The sequence below is a fragment of the Triticum aestivum genome, chromosome 6A (genome assembly GCF_018294505.1).
Source record: "Triticum aestivum cultivar Chinese Spring chromosome 6A, IWGSC CS RefSeq v2.1, whole genome shotgun sequence".
Taxonomy (NCBI): domain Eukaryota; kingdom Viridiplantae; phylum Streptophyta; class Magnoliopsida; order Poales; family Poaceae; genus Triticum; species Triticum aestivum.
The window spans coordinates 284593594-284606165 of NC_057809.1; positions in this window are offsets into that span (position 1 = coordinate 284593594).

The following is a 12572-nucleotide window of genomic DNA, read 5'->3' on the forward strand; positions in this document are numbered from 1 at the left end:
CCCATTCAGCACGATCTTGATTAAAGGATTTTTTCAATTTTTCCATTCTGGCTAGGGCCTGCGTCAGCTCCTCTTTGGCTTTTGCAGCTTCGGCTTGTTGAGACTTCACATTTTCTTGCAAGTCAGAGTTTTGGGCATCTTTGCTTCTCAGTTCAGCTTGCAACATTGAAGGTATATTCAACAAAACAACATATTTATGCACTAAGTATAAAGCATATAACAAGTTATCCACTTCATACTTGGGGGCTAATGCCTATTTGCTCTCAAATACTACCCTCTATGCAAGTCTCCAGAACAATGCAAGCATTATCCTTGACACTTGGGGGCTAATGTACGTTTGTTCTAAACCGGCGGTGTGGATTAAAAACCGGATTAACTTGCCAAGTTAAACCGGCCTTTGGGGGCTATGCTGTAGAACGTTATCTAATTTTTCAAACATGAGTCTTATCTATGATTGAGGACACGCCTTGGCAAGGATCAATGATGGGATGCTTAAAGTGTTACAAAGACCCAGTTTATGATTGACAATCATAAAACGGCTCTTGGAGGCTACTTGGAATAGTATTTCAGCTATAAATCAATGTGCGAGGGAGAAGCATTTACCTCATATCGTTCTTTCATCAAATTCACCAAACCGGCTTCATAATCCCGGTTTGAGTGCAGACGGTTCAAGAAGCCGGAATGAAGCTCATCAGTGTTAAGATGAGCATAGTTTGATAAGTCGCTGCTCCATTTACCTTTATCCCTGGCAATTTGCTCTTCTTTGGCACTATGCTGAGCCAAAATGACGGGATGACCAGGAGAGCTATGGCCTGCTCCAGTAATAATAACGTCGTCACCTTGGCCTTTAGGATTTTTGGTGGATGATAATGGAATTTCAGTGTCTTTCATTGGGTTAGCCCGGTTTGGTTCTGTCGGTTCAGTATCAAGGGCGGCAGGCTCATCATCTGTTGGTTCTTCAGTATGTTGGCCGTCAAGGGGCGGATCATCAAAAGTTGTTTCAGGATGGAGGCCTTCCGGTTCACCAGTCTGCTCTGGTTCACCTCTTGGTTCTTCTTCTTCAGCAACAGGGTCTTCTGGCGGATTGGTGACCCGAGCTTTCTTGCTGGGTCTGGCTTTGGCCCTGCAAACAGAATAAAAAAGGATTAATATCATGTTCAAAAGATGTAGGGCGCATTGAAAGGAAAGGTTTTTCATAACTCACCCGGCCACAGTTTTCAAAGGGGGGAGTTGAGTTGCTATCGATTCACCAGAAGAGGAAGGAGGTGTCACCTGATAATTTGAATCGGACGGATTAAGAGGCTGTCTGAAATAACCTGCCTTGGGGTAAGAATGGTCAGAAGTAGGAGAGACCTCAGACCGGCGCTTCCGAACCGGAGTATCAGGTAAACCAGTAGAGCTGACCTGTTGGCCACTGTGTCGGGTTGTCCGGCGAGCTTCATGTTGTTGAGTCTTCAAAATAAATGTTGGATCCAAGTGAGCAAGAGGATGAGAAAAGCTTACTTCCGGATTGTTTGGCGATTTTTTTGTGTTGGCATAGAGTCTGAACCGGAGGAAAGGGTAATTACCTCTACGTCCTCAGCCTGACTAGCTTCTGCCTCCTCCTGAGGAAGATCATTGTTAACAAGATGCATAAAAAGAGAGCCAAGTGAGTCAAGTTCTACCTCAACTTCTGGGTCATCAGTATCATCATCAAGTTCCATAGTAATCCGGTCAGCCGTTTTTTGCTTTGACGTCCATTTTACGGCTTTGGTCTTCGGGCGGGTTGGTTTGACCACTTTATCTCCAGTTGGCTTTGCCGCTTTCTCTATGGATTTCCGTTTCCAGAAAGGGTCGTCACCCTATACATATAAAGAAGAAGGGTTACAGCTTGTATAAGTCAAAGATATTAGAGATGAAGAGGAAGTGTAATGCTTACAGCAGGCGGTTTGTTCTTGGTGTAGAAGGGATTCAGGCCGGTTTGACTACAGACCAGTTCCGATTCATTCAGAATTTTCTTTACCCCTTCAGTAACTTCTTCCTTGGATAATTGGATGTTGCAGTGGCGTTGAGGATCGTAAACTTCACCGGTATATTCACACATTAAACCGGGATGCCGGCTTAGCGGCAAGATACTCCAGGATATCCAACAGCGCACAAAATCCACACCTGTTAAACCATTTGCCATAAAGGCCCAGAGCTTGGCGATTTGAGGAGCGTATTTTGCCCTTTCTGAAGAGCTCAGTCGTTGTGGCATTGGGTGAGTATTGGATAATCTATGATCACGGAAGCCGGGGAGGGGATTTTCATCCTTAGGCGAAGTGTCTCTGCAATAGAACCATGTTTGGTTCCATTCCTTTGGGTGGCTATGATGTTTGGCATGGGGAAATTCCACTTCTTTCCGCTTTTGAATCGAGACACCACCAAGCTCTGTGTACGGGCCATTCACAAACTCTGTGCGTCGGTTTAAGTGAAAGAAATCCCGGAACAGTTCTGCAGTTGGTTCTTCTTGTAAATAGACTTCACAAAAGACTTGGAAATTGCATAAGTTGGAGACTGAGTTGGGACCAATATCTTGTGGATGCAGTTGGAAGTTGGCAAGCACATCTCGATAAAATTTTGACCTGGCAGTTTGAAACCACGGCCTATATGGTCAACAAAGATTACCACTTCGCCTTGTCTTGGGGTTGGAGGATTCTCAGTTCCTGGAACTCGCCATTTGATCTCAGTTTCTTAGGCAGAGAGCCGATGCTAACCATCTCATTCAATTGAGCCTCAGTAACCCGGGAACGAGCCCAGTTGCAGGAAGTGAATTGTTTGGCCATTGCAAAGCGAACAAACTGAAAATGAAAGGCCAGTTTATAAATTATGCATGATTATACACAAGAGACAAGGGAGTAAGAAACATACTGATATGATAAATGGTACAACCCGGAGACTAGTATAATGAGAAAGAAAGGTAATGCTAGCGCTGGATTGATCAGACACTGTTAAACCGGAGCATAATTATGAAGGTAACATGCTCTTCCGGTTTATCAGAGGGCTAATGGCATAGACTATTTATACAATGATAAACCGCTTATATTGGTGCGAGGAGAAACGGATCTCACGGGAACATAGAAACAGATCTCACAGTGATGTATAAAACTTTCGGATCTAAAGATAAGACAGAAAAGCAAAAATAATTGGATCTTGAAGGGGTGCAGAACTGAAGCAATTTATGACAGATTAGATCAGTTCTTTGCGCATAAGGATTTGTGATGACCATGGTAGGTAAGCTACGGCAAGAGATGCATCAAGCATGAAGTGTCCACCTATTAAAGGAAGAACAGGGAAGAATAGCACTGATGAACTTCGGAAGGACTGCGAAGAATGTCGAAACCCTAGAACAAATCTATGGTGAAAAAAGCAAAGAACTTACCGGAGCTGGTGAGGAAGCGGAAGGGCGCCGCAGTTTTCTGGTGCGTTCAGGGCGATGCAGCGGCCAAAGTCGGAGCAGAGACGATGGTCGATGATGGCGGCGGAGTTCCAGAGGCTAAGCGGCGCGAGGAAGACGACGCGAAGAGGCACGGGGGAAACAGTGAAAATGACCCCTCGGTCCTATTTATAAGGCAAAGTGAAAAATGGCAAATACGGGAATCAAGGAGCCCAAAAATGGATAAGTTAATAAAGGTGTTGCCTCGATGACTGGATATATATTAAATGAAGGAAATCTCCGACATCAACGGATGGATGATGTCAGGACGGTTTATCGTAATTTTGAAGTATGACATCACGGCGGTTTACAAGATCAAAAATGAAGATAAGAGAGAAGATTTTTTCTAAAGTGTGGAAGATTGACATGAACAAGTTCAAACCAATCTGGGGCCTAATGTTGGGGATATTACTACTGGAGGTAAACCGGCCTTATGTAGCTGGGTTGACTCTTTGAATATTAGAAGCCCATGAAGATGTAAAGATGATGGCGCTTCATGGAGGGCCCAAAGGCGGGTTACAGTATGTAAATGTAAACCGGCCTAGTCATGTAACTTGTATAATAAGATAGAAAGAGAGAGGCTGAACCGGATACGTTTATAAACCGGCTTCGGGACTCTATAGCCCGGCGGGTGTCAACCTATGTATATAAAGGGACGACCCGGCCACGGTTTAGGGACAGATAACAACAACTCGAGAGCCAGACAAAGCGGATTCGCTCCCTGGCCTTCGAAACCCTAGCAATACCAATCACAACTAGACGTAGGCTTTTACCTTCATCGAAGGGCCGAACTAGTATAAACTCCCGTGTCCCCTTGTCCGGTTTACCCCCTTTAAGCTAACCCGTTGCGATGGCTCCACGACTAAGTCCTTTCACCAGGACATCTGCCATGACAAACCCACGACAGTTTCCACCCTAGATCAACTTGGTAACATGAGCCACATTGATCATGGATTTGGAGCCCCTACATCTTGTTTTCTAGCTCGATTTTGTTGTGTTCTTCCCCAATTTCGAAAATCCCCACCAAAAATAGCCCCAAGTTTTGTTGGATTTGATCCATGGATTTGCTTTGCCACGAGTGGATCTAGCTTTCCCCTGTCATCTCCAGCATATCCATCCACAAAATCGCTCGAATTTGACCAATTTTGCCACCCCACCTTGAAAACTTGTGTTCATCAAGTGCCCGAAATTGCCCAGGCACCGGATGTCCGGCCGTCTCCGGACGTCCGACATGTACCGGCCGTCCGACCATCATCGGACGTCCGACGATCCCTGACGAAAGTGACAAATTTCAGTTCAGCCACCACCACCGTTCCACATCCACTTCCGCATATGCACTCCAAAACCACAACTCGTTTCTCACCCCACCATTGCTTACTCATTTCACACTCCGACACAATTTTGACACATTTGGTTTTGAGATTTAAGTTTAGGTTCATCATTTCCTAGGGTATTTCAGTTAACTGGGAACGGTTCAACATCGTGATCACCGTCGCTCATCTTCGCCAAGGACTCGACATCAAGCACTTCACCATTTTGACACCGTTCACCATAAGCAACAACAGTAACCTCCAAATCATCTTGGTATCGTGATACATCGTCATTGTACATTCTTTCCATTGCATTGATAACCCCATAGCCCATTTGTGTACCTTGCCTATCGAGACTAGCCTTTTAGTATTGCCGGCAATGTTACTTGTGCACATTAGTGATCATAGTTTCCCATTCCATACATACCATATCATCGTGGTGCATATCTTGGTATCATCTCTTGTGTCATAAGGTTGTCATCGCATACACATTTGCTATCTTGGCTCGTGAAGTTTTGCATGAGAAAAGAGCTCAAAAGAGAAAGAGCCAACCAAGCTTTTAAGCAAAAAGGAAAGATTAGCAAAGAGCTTTTAAGCAAGAACCATAGAATCATACGCCATTAAGATTGTCATACTCAATCATCTTGGATCATATCATCGAAATACCATACATATAGCATACTTGGGATAGAAGTCGTTGCATTTTTGCTTATTAGGTTGTGCACAAGTTTCGTATATGCCTATTGTGCAATCGTGCTAGTGTCTCTCTAGTGTTGTGCAACAAGAGCATTTTCGTGGATTCCACATTTTGGCTCATTCCTTGGTTGCATGACCCCACTTATCTATTTGCGTGTGTGTTTCCGTGAACCATGTCTTGCTATTGGTCTACTTGTTGCATTTGCAAATTTGTGAATCTTTTCCAACATTATTGAGGCTCACTAACAATTGCATCAAATTTTGTGCCACCATAGTAACCGACCTCCACCATAAGCTTTTATTTGTGTAGGTGTGAGAACCGACAAGAATTGGTACCAATTGTGTTATTTCCTTGTTACACATTTGAGTGATCATTGATCCATCTTCAACATCGGTCAAGGTACATTTGGTATAAGTCCTTCTCTTTCTCCCACTCACATTTTTGCTTGGAATGATGGATAGGCCAAGTACTTCTACCAACCCACTCTTCATCGAGCAAGACGACAACATGACTTCCTACATCACCAAGAACCACCTCTTTGGTGCACGGCGAGCTTTGCATCAAGAACAACAAGCAATGAGCGACCGCATCGACCATCTCGCCACCGACTTGCGACTCTCCGAGCAACGTACAAGAGACTACTTCGACAACAAACTCGATGAACAAAAGGCAAGAGGGTAATGCAAGAATGGAAAAGATTCGTGCCTTGTTGGTTAACCGTTCTTCTACTTCTTCGTCCTACTCAAGACAAAGCCACTCGAGTCGACACTCCGACGACACCATCTCTGGCTCGAGTACCCCGACATCAAGCACTCTTAGACGAGCCGTGCGCCTAGACCATCGAGCTAACCATAATCCTCTACATGGAACCGATTCTCAAGAGCAACTTCGAGCGCAAGAGCGTCGACATCGTCAAAACCAAGCTACCCTTGCACAAGCACAAGAACGGCAATGTCTACGCCAACAGGAGGAAGAACGAGCATGCCAACACCAAGATGCACAAGATGCCGAGGCCCAATGTCAACAACAACAACAACAACAACAACAACCACAACAACAACAACAAAAACAACAACAACAACAAGAAGAAGTAGCGCAAGCACTTGAGGCGCAACATGCACTCCACGACACAAGTCGCACCGTTGCCGCACGCAACTGCCATAGACGCGAGCAAGAAGAAGCACTTTGCGATGAAGTTCAAGAAAGGATTTATCAATCACGGGTGCATCGTCTAGTTCCTCAAGCTCCTCCACAAGCTCAACAAGAACCTCCAGTTCACCCAGAGCAAGAAGACAATGGAAATCCTCCAAGACAAGAGCAAGTTGAGGGAGACAATCCTCCTCATCAAGATCTTCATCACCCTCGACCCCAACACAATGAAGAGCAAGGCTACGGCAAGCTAAAGTTCACCATGCCCAAGTTTTCCGGCAGCAATGATCCCAAAGAGTACCTTTCATGGGCATTGAAGGTCGACAAGATCTTTCGTTTGCACAATTATTAGGAAGATAAGAAGGTCGCCATGGCATCCCATGAGTTCCAAGATTATGTCTCATTTGGTGGGAACAAGTCATTGAGCGTCGAGAGGAAAGAGGTGAACCACCCATCACAACTTGGGCGCAAATGAAGGATATCATGAGAGCACGTCTTGTGCCAACCTACTACAACCGCGACCTCTTCAAGAAGCTCCAACTCCTCAAGCAAGTAACCAAAACATTGAAGAGTACTACAAGGAAATGGAGATTGCCATGATACGAGCCAATGTCACGGAAGATGATGAGCAAACTATGGCACGTTTCTTGAATGGACTCAATCATCCTATCAAGAAGCTCGCCGACTTCCAACCATACTCGAACCTCATCGAGCTAGTAGACCAACATACCAAGGCGGAACGTCAAGTGCAAGATGACTTCAAGTATGCCAAGTTCTCATCCACGTCCTATTGCTTCTCCAACACCCATGCTTCAGTGACTCCAACACCTTCTACCTCAATGAAGCCTTCTACAAGCAACGTCGACAAGTCAAGTTACAAGACAACTTCGACCACCTCTAGTCGTCCTCCGACTACAAGCAACTTCAAGCCAAGAGCTCCATCATCATCTACTCCAACCGATGAGACCATCAAGACAAGTTCCTTCAAATGCTTCACATGCGGCGGCTGAGGCCACAAGTCCTTTGAGTGTACCAACAAGCGCACCATGATCTTCAACAACGATGGTACATACGACTCCATGAGTGAAGGCGAAATGGAAGCCCTTGAGAACGTGTCCATGCACCGGCAAGTGAACGAGGATGAAGATAATCAGGTCTTTTGTGATGAAGATCCGAGCCTCGCTCTTGTTGTCTCCAAGGTCTTGACACTTCATCATCTACAACAAGAAGACCAAAGATGTCATATCCTCCATACCAAGGCCGGCATCAATGCAGGGCCCGTCAAGGTCATCATTGATGGAGGGAGTTGCCATAATCTAGCACATGAAGAACTATGCTCCAAGCTCCAATTGGTCGAGATGAAGCACCCACATCCCTACAAAGTTCAATGGATAAGCATATCCAGCACTATCCAAGTCGAGTATATGGTACAAGTTTCCTTCAAGATCAGAGCTTACGAAGACACTCTGGAGTGTGATGTCGTTCCGATGTCCGTTTGTCACCTACTTCTTGGTCGACCATGGCAATTTGATGCCACAAGCCCAAATTGAGTACCTCCACTATGAGCAACAAGAAAAATCTAGTCCTATTTTCCACCAAAAGTGAGATGAGAGAAGTGCATGAGAAGCCATCAAGCGTCATGCACTATGACCTTTTGTACAAAGACGACGCACCAAAAGCTAACACCTCTCACAATCTACCTTTAGTGTTATCTTCTCTATTGCAGGAATTCCAAGATATTTTCCCCGATGAGCTATCTCCGGGTCTACCTCCACTACGAGGCATCGAACACCGAATCGACCTCATCCCCAGAGCACCCCTTACTAACAAGGCTCCCTACCGCGTCAAACCTGAGGAAACTAAGGAGATCCAACGGCAAGTAAAACAACTCATCGACAACGGCCATGTTCGAGAAAGTTTGAGCCCTTGTGCCGTCCCGGTAATTCTTGTTCCCAAGAAAGATGCTACATATCGCATGTGTTCCGATTGTCATCCTATCAATGCTATCACCGTGCATTATCGTTACCCCATTCCACGCCTAGATGATATGCTGGGTGAACTTAGCGGAGCCACCATTTTCTCTAAAATTGATCTTAAAAGTGGCTACTATCAAATACGCATCCAAGAAGGTGATGAATGGAAAACCACATTTAAGACCCAATTTGGCTTATATGAATGGCTTGTTATGCCAATGGGTTTATCCGAAGCACCCGGTACTTTCATATGAGTCATGCACTTTGTTCTTAGGCCATATATTGGTGTATTTGTTGTGGTCTATTTTGACAATATTCTTGTGTTTAGCAAATCCCTCAAAGACCATGTCACCCATCTTAGAACCGTGTTGCAAACCCTTAGGATAGAAAGCCTTTATGTTAATATGGAGAAATTCCTTTTCGGTGTTGATAAGCTTGTTTTCTTGGGTTTTGTTGTGTCTTCTAAGGGTGTTCATGTTGATGAATCTAAGATCAATGCTATTAAAACTTGGCCCCAACCAACCAACTTGCTACAAGTGTGTAGCTTCCTTGGTTTAGCCGGTTTCTACCATAGATTTGTTAAGGATTTTAGCACCATTGCATCTCCTTTACAAGCTTTGAGTAAGAAGAATGCACCCTTTGTTTGGGGACCATCTCAAGATAGCGCATTTAATGAGCTTAAGAATTTTCTTAAACATGCTCCCGTGCTTGCATTACCCAACTTTGACAAACCCTTTGAAATTCATTGCGATGCTAGCGGTAATGGCATCGGAGGTTTGTAAACTCAAGAGAAGCACCCCATAGCTTACTTTAGTGAAAAACTTTTTGGAGCGCAACTCAATTACCCCATCTATGACAAAGAGCTATATGCTTTAGTGCGAGTTTTGCATGAATGGGAACATTATCTTCGCCCTCATGTATTTGTCGTCCATACCGACCATGAAACGCTTAAATACCTTAAGTGTCAAACCAAGTTGAACAAGCGTCATGCTAAATGGAGTGAGTTCATTGAGTCATTTCCTTATGTCATCAAATATATTAAAAGTAAGGAAAATGTTGTGGCGAACGCTCTTTCCCGCATATGCATGCTTGTCACCAAACTTGAATTGAATGTCATTGGCTTTGACCACATAAAAGACTTGTATGCGTATGATCCTACTTTTGCTATTCCTTATGCAAAAAATTTGACGCATACATCTTGGGAACGCTATTACATCAAAGATGATTATCTCATGAGAGCTAACAGACTAGGCATCCCCGAGTCTTCTCTTCATTGGTTCCTTTTGAAAGAATCTCATGGAGGAAGACTAATGGGACATTTTGGACGCAGCAAGACATTTGCTACGCTCTCCAAGAACTATTTTTGGTCCAAGACGTTCCGCGACGTCTCATGTTTCACCAAACAATGCTCTACATGTCGCAAAGCTAAGTCTAAAGCTCAATCTCATGGCCTTTATATGCCACTTCCAATTCCATATCACCCATGGGAATATATTAGTATGGAGTTTGTGCTTGGTTTTCCTAGAACTAGAAAAGGACAGGACTCTGTGTTTGTTGTTGTGGACCGATTCTCTAAAATGGCACATTTCATACCATGCAAAAAGATAGACGATGCTTCACATGTTGCAAATCTTTTTTGTAAGGAAATCTTGCGCCTACATGGAGTGCCTAAGATGTCTCGGATCGCGGCGTCAAGTTCTTTAGTTACTTTTGGAAGACCTTATGTGCCAAGCTCGGAATCAATCTTTTGTTCTCTTTGGCATACCATCCTCAAACCGATGGCCAAATGGAGGTGACGAACCGAACGGTCTCCACTCTCCTACGTGTGTTGATCAAGACGAACATCAAGGAGTCGGAAGAGTGCCTACCCATCGCCAAGTACGCCTACAACCGCGCAAGACATTTGACTATGGGCAAGTCTCCTTTCGAAGTCGTCTACTATATCAACCCGTTGTATACATTGGACAATTTTCTCTACCACTAGAAGAGCGCATCAACATGGACATGAGTGCCCGAGTCACCTACCTCAAGAAGATGCATGAAGATACAAGGCTCACACACGATCGAGCCTCAAGTACAACGACTCGCGACCAAGCTCAACTTCAACAAGCAACCCAGGTTATTCAACATTGGAGATCTCGTATGGCTACACCTTCGCAAGGACCGCTTCCCCAATGAACGAAAGTCCAAAATTCTACCACGAGACGATGGAACCTTCAAGGTGCTAGCACGCTACAACAACAACGCTTACAAGATCGACCTCCTGCAGGACAAGTACAGCATGAGCGACATCTTCAACGTCAAAGATCTAGCTCCCTACCATGGTGATGAAGAATTTGATCCGAGGATGGATCTTTCCCAAGGGGGGAGATGATGCGGAGCATCCCAAGGTCATCCCCATTGACCTACCTACGTCTCCCATGACACCACTTGGACCAATGACAAGAGCTCGAGCAAAGGCTATCAAAGATAAGGTGAACTCGCTCCTCTCCGAACTACCACTTACTACATGTGAGACATGGAGACTACCTCAACCGGAAACACTATGTGTGAGCAGGTACCTAGAGGATAGCCACAGAGCAGCTACACCCAAGGGACAAGACGGCGAGGGCACCAAGTACAAGGAGCGAGAAGATAAGCAGCCTGAAAGTCCCCAGCCATCGAACGACCAACCCTGACCGGACGACCGATGCGTGGAGCATCAACTAGCTGACCAAGCCCCAGCCAGAAGAGGCTCCAGCACCCGGACGACCGAAAGCTACCGGACGGCCGACACCCTCCAGCCACCAGAAGACCGACGCCCTCCTGAAATCCGACACGTACGGGTCTGAGCCAAAACATTGGAAGAATGGAGACCTCTGGACGACCGAGGAACCAGACATCCAACCCGAGCGGGTGACCGACCAAGCGCCAACAGAGCCAAAACATTGGACGACCGACCCTGGTCGGACGTCCGATCCCCCGCGAGCCACCAAACGACCGATGATGGTCGGACATCAGACGCCTTTATGTTGCCCGCGTGTTGGGTCGAAGCCCACTTACCCTTTCGTGACTCTAGACTATAAATAGACCTCCTCCTCCCTCTTTCTATGGTTAGCGTTGTGATAGATCATGTGTGAGATAGAGCCTCGCTCATCCATCCGGATCTACTCCACCACGAGAGACCGTCACCTCCTTGGAGAAGATCCACTTGGATTCAAGTCCCCTAACGGGAAGACGTCAAGACCTCCTCGCGGAGAAGAACTAGTGACTCTATGTATCGTCCTTTGTTGGATTTGGATCGTGTATCTCTTTGTGTTTCGAGAATCTAGCATATGTGTAACCGAATCTTGTTGGTTTGAGTGATTTCTCTTGTACTTCCCCCCGTTTCCCTCTTGTGTTCTTCGTAGGATCCGCTCCAATCGTGAAAGATCGGCCCAAGGGTTTCCACCCTACATCAGTGGAGGTGGCTGGTCCCTTGAGATCTTCTTTGCTTCTTCACTAATCTTGAGTCTGGGCCAGTTTTCAATTTTTCCCGCACGTCACGTCAAGCCAATCATGGTGGTGCCACTCTTGTAATGGCCCGTGAATGACTTTAACGCATGGGGTAGAAACCGCCAATTCACTCTTTCCACCACGCCCTTATCCTTAGCCACGTATGTTGCATGCATCGCGTGGGGTAGGCAACGAAGGCGCGTGGTGCGGGAAAGCATCACGGCGGGGGACCGGCCTTCTGGAATTGGTGGAGGAGGGCGGCGGTCGCCCATTTGAGGGCGCAGCTCTCCTCCTTGACCCTCCTATAAAAGGAGGGGCGAGGGGAGAACGGAGTCATCCATCCTTCCATCCCGTCTCCATCTTCTGCCTTCTGCTGGTTATGCTGAGGATAAGAGCCTGGAGCCAGGCCCCAGGCAGTAGCTTGAGGTTGGCGACGCCAAATGCTCGTACTAGTGTTCGGGGAGTGAGTCTGGTCCATGCTCGGAGAAGAAGCGGTGGACGAGCCCTCTGTGGTA